General features: G+C 43.2%; 1 long non-coding RNA gene across 1 annotated transcript in view; it reads left to right on the top strand.

Annotated features, from left to right (window-relative positions):
- LOC308571530 overlaps positions 1 to 13,594 on the top strand; it is a 191,428-nt gene that overhangs the window by 160,695 nt on the left and 17,139 nt on the right. The window contains exons 3-4 of the long non-coding RNA XR_014001508.1: positions 6,359 to 6,395; positions 7,916 to 8,063. This is a non-coding gene — a long non-coding RNA (uncharacterized lncRNA). The remainder of the gene's footprint in view (positions 1 to 6,358; positions 6,396 to 7,915; positions 8,064 to 13,594) is intronic.

Below are 13,594 nucleotides of genomic sequence, written 5' to 3'. Positions count from 1 at the left end.
AACATACATACCCCCCAAGGGTTCTCCGCCTCCCCGTTTTATTCTCACAACAATCCTGTTGGTAGGTTAGGTTAGGAGATCCAAGGTCAGCCCCTGAGCTTCATAGCTGAGTGGGGATTTGAACTCTGGTCTCCCCAGTCCTAGTCCAACATTCTAATCACTATACTGCACTGACTCCCAATGAGTATTCATGGGATTTGCAGCCATCCCCTAAGGCCCCTTGCACACATTTGTACTTCCCCCTTCACCGTTAGGATGAACTTGTTTTCACTCTCATAGCAAAAAGATAGCACATGGCAGAGTCAGCTTTCATCAAAAGGATTCACAAATAATAATTATTTCTACCCCGCCCATCTGGTTGGGTTTCCCCATCCACTCTTGGCACCTTCCAACAAAAGATTAAAAATACATTAAAACATCAGTCATTAAAAACTTCCCTAAAAAGGGCTGTCTTCAGATGTCTTCTAAATGTCAGATAGTTGTTTATTTCTTTGACATCTGATGGGAGGGCATTCCACAGGGCGGGTGCCACTACCGAAAAGGCCCTCTGCAAGGTTCCCTGTAACTTCACTTCTCACAGTGAGGGAACCGCCAGAAGGCCCTCGGAGCTGGACCTCAGTGTCCAGGTTGAACGATGGGAGTGGAGACGTTCCTTCAGGTATACTGGGCCGAGGCCGCTTAGGGCTTTAAAGGTCAGCACCAACACTTTGAATTGTGCTCGGAAACATACTGGGAGCCAATGTAGGTCTTTGAAGACCGGTGTTATGTGGTCTTGGTAGCCTCTCCCAGTCATCAGTTTAGCTGCCGCATTCTGGATTAGTGGTAGTTTCCGGGTCACCTTCAAAGGTAGCTCCACGTAGAACACGTTGCAGTGGTCCAAGCGAGAGATAACTAGAGCATGCACCACTCTGGCGAGACAGTCCGTGGGCAGGTAGGGTCTCAGCCTGCGTACCAGATAGAGCTGATAAACAGCTGCCCTGGACACAGAATTGACCTGTGCCTCCATGGACAGCTGTGAGTCCAGAATGACTCCCAGGCTGCACACCTGGTCCTTCAGAGGCACAGTTACCCCATTCAGGACCAGGGAGTCCCCCACACCAGCCTACCCCCTGTCCCCCCAAAACAGTACTTCTGTCTTGTCAGGATTCCACCTCAATCCGTTAGCTGCCAACCATCATCCAACTGCCAAAAGGCACTCACACAGGACCTTCACCGCTTTCACTGGTTCTGATTCTGGATTAACATTCTATGTTGTTCCCTTCTTCTATTTACATTTAATAATAATAATAAAATAATAATAATAATAATAATAATAATAATAATAATAATAATAATAATAATAATAATAATTTATTATTTATACCCCGCCCATCTGGCTGGGCTTCCCCAGCCACTCTGGGCGGCTTCCAAAAGAATATTAAAATACTATAATACATAAAATACTATGATATCTTTTACTTTTCTTAAGGGTGATTTTAATTTTATATAGAAAAAATGGATACACTGACATGAAATATAAAACCTTCAGTTAAAACAATGCATAGCCAGAGAAATGGACAAATGTGGCCATGCTCTCTCAGATATATATTGGGGATTACACTTTTCAAGGCTGATGAAATATCTACAATGTAGTTGCTCAAATGAATAATGAATAATATGCTGAACAAAAGAAATATGAGAGAGACAAAAGCTTTGCTCTCTCCTGTTTCTACAGGACATGAGAAAACCTGTTGCTTAGGCAACAGAGAAATTGCCATAAAATATTGTGAAACTGAAATGGACTAATTAGGCTATAAAGCGATCCATTACTTGAGATTCCTATGTGGGTTTCAAATGCTATTTGACTATCATATTAAGAGAGGTCTTTTGTGAAGGGTGTATGGGCCAGCATGGCTTAGTTAATTGTCTGAGACACTGTTTTGACACGCTTGCTGCTAAGAGCTTATAAAGTGTTTATACCTAACGGTTGTGTTGAATCAGTTTAATTAACAATGAAATGCTACTTCTAAGACAAGTGTTTAGAAAGTGGAGTTCTCAGGGCATAAGCCAGATGCTGCGTGCAAGCAAATAAACTTGATGTTATGCATTTGGGCTTTCCGATAAGGAGAGAACAACCAAATACAGGCCTTGTGTGACTGCAGATTAGCATGGAAGAGTGTGACTTTCCATCTTATGATCAGGGATCTGAGATTGCTATGGGAATATGGCTAATTTTCTTCATACAAGATACCTTGCTAAAAGCTTTTTTTAGCATGCAAATTTTATCTGCACTCCTTACCAATTGCTTGCAATAGTGCTTTTTTTAAACACACACACACACACACACACTTCCAAAGAAGCACTTTAATTTTTGTAAAAGCTACCAGTTTGATGGCTATAAAAAGCAGTGGACTTTATTTAGGTTGAACTCATCACTGGAGCAATGCCAGCTATAGGAGCACACAACAGAATTTTGAGGCCACTGTACATAATATTCTAGTACAAGACAACCATTCACATGCAGCTGGATAGCTCAGTTGCTTAGAGCATGGTGCTGATAATGCCTGGGTTGCAGATTTGATCCCCATATGGGAGAGCTGCACATTCCTGCATTGAAGGGAGTTGGAGGATCGAGATGACCCTTGGGGTCCTTTCCAACTCTACAGTTCTATAATTCTATGACCTGCAGCTCAAAACAAGTGTGCACTGTAATAAAATGTTGCAGTGTGGAGTATTCCTGATCAGTATCCATCCAATCATGCATTCTATCACACTACTCTGTTCCATTCCATTTCCCCTTCATCTCAGTTTTCCATTACCCCATCAACCAATAGAAACTCTGTTCTCTCTGCATTCTGTGGCTACAGGGCACCCCCTGTTCTCATTGTGGTACCTCGGGTTAAGAACTTAATTCGTTCTGGAGGCCTGTTCTTAACCTGAAACTGTTCTTAACCTGAAGCACCACTTTAGCTAATGGGGCCTCCTGCTGCCGCTACTGTGTGATTTCTGTTCTAATCCTGAAGCAAAGTTCTTAACCTGAGGTAATATTTCTGGGTTAGCGGAGTCTGTAACCTGAAGCGTATGTAACCTGAAGCGTATGTAACCCGAGGTACCACTGTATTCTGAGACTCATTCATCAAGTTTTATTCTACCTGTTTTGCATGTCTTGGGCTCCCCCTGAGCATGCTGTTGTGCATTTCCTTCTCAGCAGCTCCTCTTCGGCTATAAAGCCAATGTAGATTGGCACTTGAATTGATAATTGGTATTTTCAAGGGGGAGCCCTCCTGCCGGATATTCCATTCCATATGGCCATCACCGTATATTGGGATAGTGGGTGCCATAGTTTACTATGTAAATAAATGATACATCCTTCCTTTCTGTTCTCTTTCCCAACACATCTATAGAAGCTTGGTACACTAGTCAAAAAGAAAATATCCTCAGCAAAACATTTGTACATACTTTGTGTTATTGAATCATATCTGGCATAGAGTTTTGGCAATGCCTAATGGGACACGGGTGGCGCTGTGGGTTAAACCACAGAACCTAGGACTTGCCGATTGGAAGGTCGGCGGTTCGAATCCCCGCAACGGGGTGAGCTCCCGTTGCCCGGTCCCTGCTCCTGCCAACCTAGCAGTTCGAAACCACATCAAAGTGCAAGTAGATAAATAGGTACCGCTCCGGCGGGATAGTAAATGGCGTTTCCGTGTGCTGCTCTGGTTCGTCAGAAGCGGCTTAGTCATGCTGGCCACATGACCTGGAAGCTGTACGCTGGCTCCCTCGGCCAATAAAGCGAGACGAGCGTCGCAACCCCAGAGTCGGTCACGACTGGACATAATGGTCAGGGGTCCCTTTACCTTTACCTTTAATGGTCCAGTCTATTATTTTTCTTGTAGTAAAGCTAAAGGTACCCCTGCCCGTACGGGCCAGTCGTGTCCGACTCTAGGGTTGTGCGCCCATCTCACTTAAGAGACCGGGGGCCAGCGCTGTCCGGAGACACTTCCGGGTCACGTGGCCAGCGTGACGAAGCTGCTCTGGCGAGTCAGCACCAGCGCAGCACATGGAAACACCATTTACCTTCCCGCTATAAAGTGGTACCTATTTATCTACTTGCACTTAGGGGTGCTTTCGAACTGCTAGGTGGGCAGGAGCTGGGACCGAAAGACAGGAGCTCACCCCGCCACGGGGATTCGAACTGCCGACCATGCGATTGGCAAGTCCTAGGCACTGAGGTTTTACCCACAACGCCACCCGCATCCCTTTTCTTGTAGTAGGCAGTTTTTATTAGGACTGGTAACTTTGTGTGCCAAACCTCACAACGAAGTATCTGTGTATTCTTAAGCTGAAAATTGTCATAGACAATCCGCCAATGAACAGGATTTTCCAGCTTTCTCCAATGTTCTCAGGACCTGTGATCAGAATGTAATTTGGCCTTTTAAGTTTTGTTATTTCTGCATATGATAAATTCCTCTCTGCTTTAAAAATTGATTCCGCTCATGAATAGCACCTATCAGGGTGGTTTATATAAGGAAGCCTCAAGTGTGTGAAATGCATGGAAATCTTATTCATAATGAGTGGGTTTGTTTTGTTTTGGCATTCATGCACTAGTCCTTCAGTGTGAATTGTTTTCTTTTTTCCCTGATAGAGGGAATATTTCCAAAAATAACGCTGCCGTAGGATTGTTTTGCTAGTTGCTGTGTGGTGTGTTTTATTTATTTATTTTGAACCACCTTTCTAAATCATTATTTTGCTCAAGGTTGCAAATGAAAGAAACTCAAAAGCCAATTGCTAAAATACACTCAAAATCAACTGTTAATTAAAATAACTGAAGATTAAAAAGAAAGATTTTTTTAAAAAATAATCACGTTCCAAACCAATGCCTAGGAATATGGGGTATTTAAAATGCAACCAAACCAACAATTCATGTTTTGCTAGATAGGCACATGATAGGAGTCAAAGATCACAAAGTTTTCCTCTAAACTTGCTAGAGAGAACTCTGTGAAAGACACTCCCACTATGCCCTGATGGGGGCTGGGAGTGGGCATAGCTATATATTCTCCAACTTGCCTGGGCACACCCTCTCCCGTTCTTTCCATCTCTTTCCACTCTGCCGTCAATGTAACATCTGCATGTCTGACCACCATTTTAAGCTAAACTTACTAATGTCTTTGTAACATAATTACCATTTTAAGCCTGCATGAACAAAGCTGCTATTTTTGTTATTCTTCAACAAGTTTACTGAGTGAGTAAAATGTTATTTTTACGTTTTACAAGACTATTTTGTGTGTGATTGTTACCGGTATTTTAAGAGTGGGGGGAGATACCGGGGAAATCCAGTCTGCCTTAAAGCATCCTGAATTACTTAAAACTAAAAGGCTAAAAGCAGTCTTTGTTTGTGAATTTCTCCCCCATCCATAGTGTCTAGTATTTCTGTTTTATTCAAGGTAGCTTGTTAATTTTAAGCCATATTAGAGGGGGGGGGGAATCAAACAAAATGAAAAGAGGCGATCATGGCGGATAAAACACAGTCCTCAGATGGAGTTTTGCCTTTCTGGCAAGACAATAAATGAAACTTTTTCAGTGGTCAGAAGAAGATGAGCAGAGAGGACTTTGACCCATTCTGTTTCCTCATAGAAAATATTGATAGACATTCTATGGCAGCATAATTCTGAATGTCATGTTTATATTCAGAAGTATTAAATATTGTTTGTGCTATATTGGCTGAAGCTGCAGCTTAATCCTGGCAAATGGGGAAGAAGTGTTCTGCTCTGTTCCACTCTTCTAACCTTACTGATGGATAGTAACTCCTTTCTTCCATTCTTCCATTCATCTACTAACATAACATGAGGAAAACCTCATATATTTCTTATATCATATTGATTACATGCTTAATGAAAAGAATGTAGGGTTTGTTTAATATATATATATTAAAAATTCTAATACCCATGTTAATTATCATGTTGCACATTTTCTAGGCAACCATTGCAATAATTCTGAAACACATGTTATAAGAAAAGCCATGAATTAACATATTATTTTACTTGTTCAAATCAACAAGATGCAACAAGTTATCATTCCCAGTGACTAGTTAGGGTAACCCAAAAGAAAGCGGTTGTACAGGATGTGGTCAGGATAATGAGAATGTATATCTGTGGTTGAGGCTCTCCAGCTTTCTGTCAGCATTGCTTAAGAGGAACGTGTGAGCCATTTGATTTCTTCTAAAAATAGAAACTGAAGGAGAACCAATTTATATTCCTTTCTGTCATGCAAGGGAAAACAAATTGGAAAGCTTTATAGAAATCCAGTTTTTGCTGGGAAGGTTTGACAGTTAATAGTAACAGATGTGTATAATGAATTTCTTGCCATTTTTGTGCCAACACAGGGAAGTCCACAGGCCTCCCAACCACCAGACTCACTAGGTAGTAAAATATTTGTATGTGGTTCACATCTTGCTTTTAGATATGAATTTAGTAACACCCATACTGTACCACACTGATGGTATGTATAGTTCACTTCTTTGTACCCAGATTTAGGTAGGTAGCTGTGCTGGTCTGACACAGTCAATATATATATATTAAATAAAATAATATAATTGTCCAGTAGCACCTTAGAGACCAACTAAGTTTGTTCTTGGTATAAACTTTGTACCAAAAAAGAGGTGTAAATAATCCCCCCCCCCAGTATAGATTTGATCAAGAAAACCAATATATGACCCAGAAAGAGACAGACACTTCTCCCATCTAGGATATAGCTGGCTGCCCCAGATGAGGAAGCTGGGCTTCTACCTTCAGAGTGGTATCTAAAATTTCAGTTGCACCCAATGCAATGCCGAAATCAGGTGCCCCCACCTCTTCCTTCAATGTCATAGTTGTGGCGCTTGCTGCTTCACCCCTGAAGCTTTGTGCTACCAAACCAGATGTGTTCCCCCAGATCTGCCTTTGTCAACCTCCCATCTCCCCAGGTTGAGCACCAGCCAACCACTGGGGTAGAGGTAGCAGAGTCAGAAGGGCAGGGCAGAACCTGGTCATCTAAAACCTGGTGGTGCTCCTATCACTGGGAAGAAACACATCATCCCCACTGCTGTGGGTGTTTGCACACTCAATAGGCTCACGAGTAATCTCAACCTGCCCCATCCTTAAAAGATTGGCACATGAGGGTTTCAACCCATTGATAATTCCACTGCTTCCCTGAAGTTCTAAACTCCTTGCCCTGATCATGGACTTCTTAAACTTGGACAGCTTCTTCTAGTCTGTCTAGCCTTGCCTTACCTGTCACCTAGCCTGAGAGTAGCTGCTGCTGTGACTCACTACCCTTTTATTTTTTATTTTTTTGCGGAGGGGGGAGGAAGTGGCATTTGAAGGGCTCTCTACAGTTAAATGCTATAAGTTCCTCAACCTGAATTTCCCTCCTCCTCTACTTTACTAGATATACCTTTCACCCTTCAGGAGGACAAGACAGACAAAGACTGAGGGCTCGTTCAGACTTCTGCTTGTCATGCAACTTTCCCCTGTGGAAACCCAATCTTTACCACTGAATCGGAGCAAACATCATTGGGGTTTTCCGTGGACTGGTGCTTGCTCCGATTCTGCACCACTTTGAGGGGAAAGTGGTGGCGCAAAAAGAAAACCGCTCAGACCCACACATTCTAGGCATGGGAGTAGCAGAAGTGTGTCTGAACCCTTAGAATGGATTGAGATGGTACTGAAGCTGTATCCCAGCATAAATAGAAGATTGGAAGCTGCCATATTGATCTATCTAGATCAGCATAGTTTAGACTGGCAACAACTCTCCAAAGTTTCAAACACAAGCCTTTTCCAGCCCTAATTGGGAATGCCAGGGGTTGAGTTTGGGACTACTTGCATTAAACTCATGTTCTCTACCACTGAGCTATCGCTCTTCCACTTTTGTTTTTCTTGACAACAATTCTCTTTTTAAATAGACATGCAAAGACTACAACTTCCACAGCTGCTCAGCCAACATTATACTCTGGTGAATGCATGGGCACAAAAGAGTATCTGAGAAGATTTAAAAGAAGAGCTTAACATTTGGCTTACATTTGCTGACAGTCTCTGACAATGGCTTACATGGTAAGGTACATCTTTATCAGTTGATTATATTTTACAACATGATAGGAAATGTTCACAAACCTCATCAAATGCTCACAACCTGTGCTCTCTTATCTACATTAATACACTTCCATACCACTGGAATGTGCCGGGACAGCTCTTTTAGGGGACCTGGGTTATGCCTATGTACTAGATAATTGATTATTGCTTTTTTGAGCTAGATAAATTATGGAAGTGGAAGGAGATAGGAATTGTAAGTAGCTGGTATTCCCCATGCGATGAGACGGGTACATAGAGTGCAATTTAAAAAGCTTTTAAGTGATGCCTTTATCTGTATTGGCATTGCTGTTTATGGTCCCCAAAGGTGTCTATATAACTTCCCTTCTGATCTAGCCATATTTCTCCACAGCATTATTTAAATCCTTGCAAAGTGCAGTCTCACTCTGTAATGTAGAAATCTGCCAAGAACAGACAGAGAAATGATTTTTGAAAGTTTCTTAAATGACGCAGTTTTGAAATCGGGAGAAAACTCACTGTCATCTAAGGGCAGACATAGTTGCATCAGCACATATCACCATCCTAATGTTATGCGAATGCCTGCAACTTCACATTGCGTAGGGTTGCCATATTTCAAAAAGTAAAAACCAGGGCACCCCATAAGTTGAAGTTTTTTTAGGAAGACTCCAAAAATTGTTGAGTTTATTTTTTTAGGAAATCCCCCCATTTTTTTTAGACAAACTGGAAAGTTGTTGAGCTTTATTTTTACAAAAAGGCCCCCAAATGCAATTTTTCAATTGACTTGCCTAAGATCCAGGACAAAGTGCCACATTTCAGAAATTTCCCCAGGACGTCAATTCTGCCTTTGAAATCCTGGTAATGACTATGGCAGCCCTAACATTGCTTCTTCCTATGTTTATGCGGCCTTTAGCAAGTCATTAGCCAAGAACATAGCAATTGCCATACTGGATCAAATGAAAGATCCATGTGGCCTCCTCATCAGATTCTAAAAGTGGGCAGCCAAATTGTATGTCCACAGAAAAGCAAATAAGCAGACCATTCTTATATAATCCATCTATGAATCCAGAAGGTCATTCCTAGCTGTTTTGGGAGTTATTCATTGATCATCTAGAGTCACCTGTGTGCTACTGTGATGTGATCATGTGCAACTAAGTGCTGAACAGTGCTCTCCCTGCAGAGCACACTGCACCCAACACAACTATTTTATATGTCATTTGTCTTCAGCTGGTCGGTTAAGACCAGCCATAGTAATAATAATAATAATAATAATAATAATAATAATAATAATAATAATAATAATAATAAATTTTATTTATATCCCGCCCCCCCCAGCCGAAGCCGGGCTCAGGGCGGCTAACAACACTAAAATAGTGCAGCATTATAAAAACATCAAAGAATTAATTAAAATCAAAATTGATGGCAACCATAAACTAAAGTATTGTAAAGATTGCCAAAGGAGGGAGTCAGGCTGCGCCCTGACCAAAGGCCTGGTCGAACAGCTCTGTCTTGCAGACCCTGCGGAAAGATGTCAAGTCCTGGAGGCCCTTGTCTCTTGTGACAGAGCGTTCCACCAGGTTGGAGCCACAGCCGAAAAAGCCCTGGCTCTAGTTGAGGCCAGCCTAACCTCTCTGAGGCCTGGGACCTTCAAGATGTTTTTATTTGAAGACCGTAAGTTCCTCTGTGGGGCATACCAGGAGAGGCGATCCCGTAGATACGAGGGTCCTAGGCCGTATAGGGCTTTGAAGGTTAAAACCAGCACCTTAAACCTGATCCTGTACTCCACCGGGAGCCAGTGCAGCTGGTATAGCACCGGATGAATGTGATCCCGCAGCGAGGACCCCGTAAGGAGTCTCGCTGCGGCATTCTGCACCCGCTGGAGTTTCTGGGTCAGTCTCAGGGGCAGCCCCACGTAGAGCGAGTTACAATAATCCACTCTGGAGGTGACCGTCGCGTGGATCACAGTGGCTAGGTCAGGGCAAGAGAGGTAAGGAGCCAACTGCTTAGCTTGGCAGAGATGAAAAAATGCCGCCTTTGTTATAGCTGCAATCTGTGCCTCCATGGAGAGGGAGGTATCGAAGATTACACCCAAACTCTTAACGGACGGTGCTGGCACTAATTGCACCCCCGCAAGAGATGGGAGTTGCCCCCTCAATCCCATATCGTCCCGTCCCAGCCAGAGGACCTCTGTCTTCGAAGGATTTAACTTCAACCGGCTCCCACGTAACCATCCAGCCACAGCTTCCAAGCATCTGATCAGTGTGTCTGGGGCCGAGTCAGGATGGCCATCCATCAACAGATAGAGTTGGGTGTCATCAGCATACTGATGGCAGCCCAGCCCAAAACTCTGGACAAGCTGGGCAAGGGGGCGCATAAAGATGTTAAAAAGCATCGGGGAGAGTATCGCACCCTGGGGCACTCCACACACCAAGGAGTGGCGGGATGACAGTTCCCCCCCAAGCGCCACCCTCTGTCCCCGACCAGAGAGAAACGAGTGCAGCCATTGAAGGGCTGTGCCCTGGATCCCCACGTCGACAAGGCGGTGGTCCAGGAGTTCGTGATCGACCATGTCGAAGGCTGCTGACAGGTCTAGAAGAATCAGCAGCCCCGACCCGCCTCGATCCAGCTGCCTGCGGAGATCATCTGTTAGGGCGACCAGAGCCGTCTCGGTCCCATGACCAGCGTGGAAGCCAGACTGGAATGGATCCAGAGCCAATGTTTCATCCAGAAACCTACCAAGCTGTTCAGCAACCGCTCTCTCAATCACCTTACCCAGGAATGGAAGATTCGAAACTGGGCGGTAATTGGATAGATCTAAGGGATCTAATGATGTTTTCTTTAAGAGCGGACGCACCACTACCTCCTTCAGTTCCCCTGGGAATGTCCCGGTGCCAAGGGACAGATAGGCAACCTTTGGCTCTCCAGATATTTTGGACTACAATTCCCATCATCCCTGACCACTGGTCCAGTTAGCTAGGGATCATGGGAGTTGTAGGCCAAAACATCTGGAGGGCTGAAGGTTGCCTATGTCTGGTTAAGACCCTCTGTCATGTCATGATTTGATCTAATGTGGGTTGCAACAGCAGCAGCACCAACATGCAAATGTAGGGTAAAAAGAAATGGCTCCACAAATGAAAGTGGGTCTAGGTTGAATGATTAATGTTCTCAATGGCCCGTTGACTTCTGCAAAAGTAGCTCAGAATCAATGGCTTGGAAATCATCACCATTGGTTATTTGTGACAGGAACAGTGGTCTCAATTATCGTATTTCACCCACAAACCATTTTCACATAATGTTCTGATTATTTATTACAGTGTATAACTCTCAAATGACAAAGTCAGTCAATTAAAAATTCTAAAAGTGGGATTTGAACATTAGAGAGAAGAGGGGAGAGATCAGTCAGACTGTGCAAACTGCAAGCCTGATTAGAGTATGTTTTTCCTGTTTCCCAGGTAATCGCAGCAATAATCCTGGGCTTCTTGTTTTATCTAGCAATCACAGGAAGTTCCAGCCATCATTCATAATAACAGTAACATTTGTCAATTTAATCTCAACTGTGTAAACAAAGAGGCTGAAAGCAATTTCTTCTGTGGCCTCTTTTGGGTAGGCTGCAGATTGATTACTACTCAGCAACATGTAGTTTAGATGTATTTAATGTAATTATTTAGCAAGGAAACGGTTGTATATTTTTAAAGTTTTTCAAGGTAGAGATTGCCACTTCATTTCCTCACTTGTTTTCATGTACACAGAAATGCAAGCAATTGGGCAGGTTTTCAGCAACTGGGACCACATGTTTTCTGCTCTTGCAGTCAAAGAGGGAGGGGGTCTTCACACACACAGGAATAATATTCTTCATTTAAGTATTTCAAATGGCAAATTATCCTCCTCACCTCTGTTGCCTTGGCAATGTTCCTGCATGATGTTAACCTAATACATCTCTCTCTCTCTCTCTCTCTCTCTCTCTCTCTCTCTCTCTCTCTCTCTTACTTATATTCTGCCTTTTTGTCCCATTACTGTGATGTCCAAGGCAGCTCACAACAATGGAAAAAAACCAAAACACCTAGGATATAAATTTTTTAAAGCACCTGAACTCAGCTCACCCTCATTGGTGGGTAGTGTTGTGGCCAGGCCCCAGACCCACAAGTGATCTGACAAATGGCAGGTTGGATTGCCCAGCTGCCAGCTTTTGGTTAATGCCAGCAGCCCTTGGATGGGCGTTCGCCTAGCAGCAAGCCCAACCAGCCAATGGGGATGCTGGGCCCGCCCCCAGGGGTCATTAAATTGTGGCTTGCCCTGCAGTCTTTCCTACCTGAACAGATAAAGCAGACAAAACACATGTTTAAAACTAGAGCATAAGAAACTTAACACAGACTTTACTGGGCATTTAAATGCCATCACAGATTAGGCCAGAAATATCTTAGAGGGCAGAGAGTTCCACAGCTTGATGGAAGACCCTCTTTTATGTACTGACCCAGTCACATCTCTGCTAATGATGAAATGTTGTGTAGGGCCTTCCCTGATGCCCTGTGTGGATCATGTGGAAGAAGATGGTGCTTTAACTATACAGCCTCACCAAGATCCGATGTGCTCCATTTCCCACTAGATGAAGTTTGTGAACACTTCTTGCTCTTGCTCACAACCATCACTTGACCACCCAGGAGCAAAGCTGGATCCAGAAGCCTACCAAAAATGCAAACCTGATTCTTTAAGGGAAATGCACTTCTATTCCAAACAGGCTGTATCCCTAGTCACACGCCATCAGTCATACCACAAGAGTATTTCTTTTTTTAACAAGAGTAAGTGTCCATTGATAACCCACACCCAGTCCATCACAGGTCTCAGGAACCAAATTAATACTTTCCTGGGGTGTAATGAAAAGAAGAGATAGAGTTGTCATCAAGCTGTTTGCCAGAAAAACCTGAACCTTACTGGGGGGAAACTAGGAAAGGAATCAATCTTAAAGACAGAACAGCTTTTACCAGGTGTTGTAACTAATTGCCTGAAATAATGATATACTGCCTAGCAAGAAAGTTATAGTAGAATGGCTCAAATTAAAAGCAAGTAATGATGACAAAGGGAACTTAGTTACAATGACTTCAAGGAATTTCCAGGAGTTTCCTACTTGTAAACCTATCCAGAAAGTTGATAAATGGATTCTTTTGAACTTGATTGGTCAGTTGCCAGGAGTTGAAAAATGTATTGAGTTGTACTTCTTCTTTCCAATGTAAAGTGTATAAAAAGAGAATGTTAGTTTCATTGCATACCCAGGTGCATGGTGCCTGCTGCTCAGTGCAGAGTCCTAGCATGGAATAAGACACAGGACATTGGTGTTGAGTTGAAATATGCCACAACTTTTATTGATTACAGATGGAAGAAGGCTGTGGCCAAGCATTGTGTATATATCCAGTATCATGCACCCTGACTGTTGGTTGATAAGTAGGTGTGGATCAACCCTGACTAGGAGTGACCCCTTGACTTGGTGCTACAAACCCACCTTGACAGGTGCTACAAACCCACCAAGGCTGCCACTGGGAAGA

This window comes from Podarcis bocagei (genome assembly GCF_964188305.1).
Source record: "Podarcis bocagei genome assembly, chromosome: 1".
NCBI classification, from domain to species: Eukaryota; Metazoa; Chordata; class Lepidosauria; order Squamata; family Lacertidae; genus Podarcis; species Podarcis bocagei.
The sequence above is the reverse complement of the archived record's forward strand: the minus strand, read 5'-3'. Positions and strand labels throughout refer to the sequence as shown.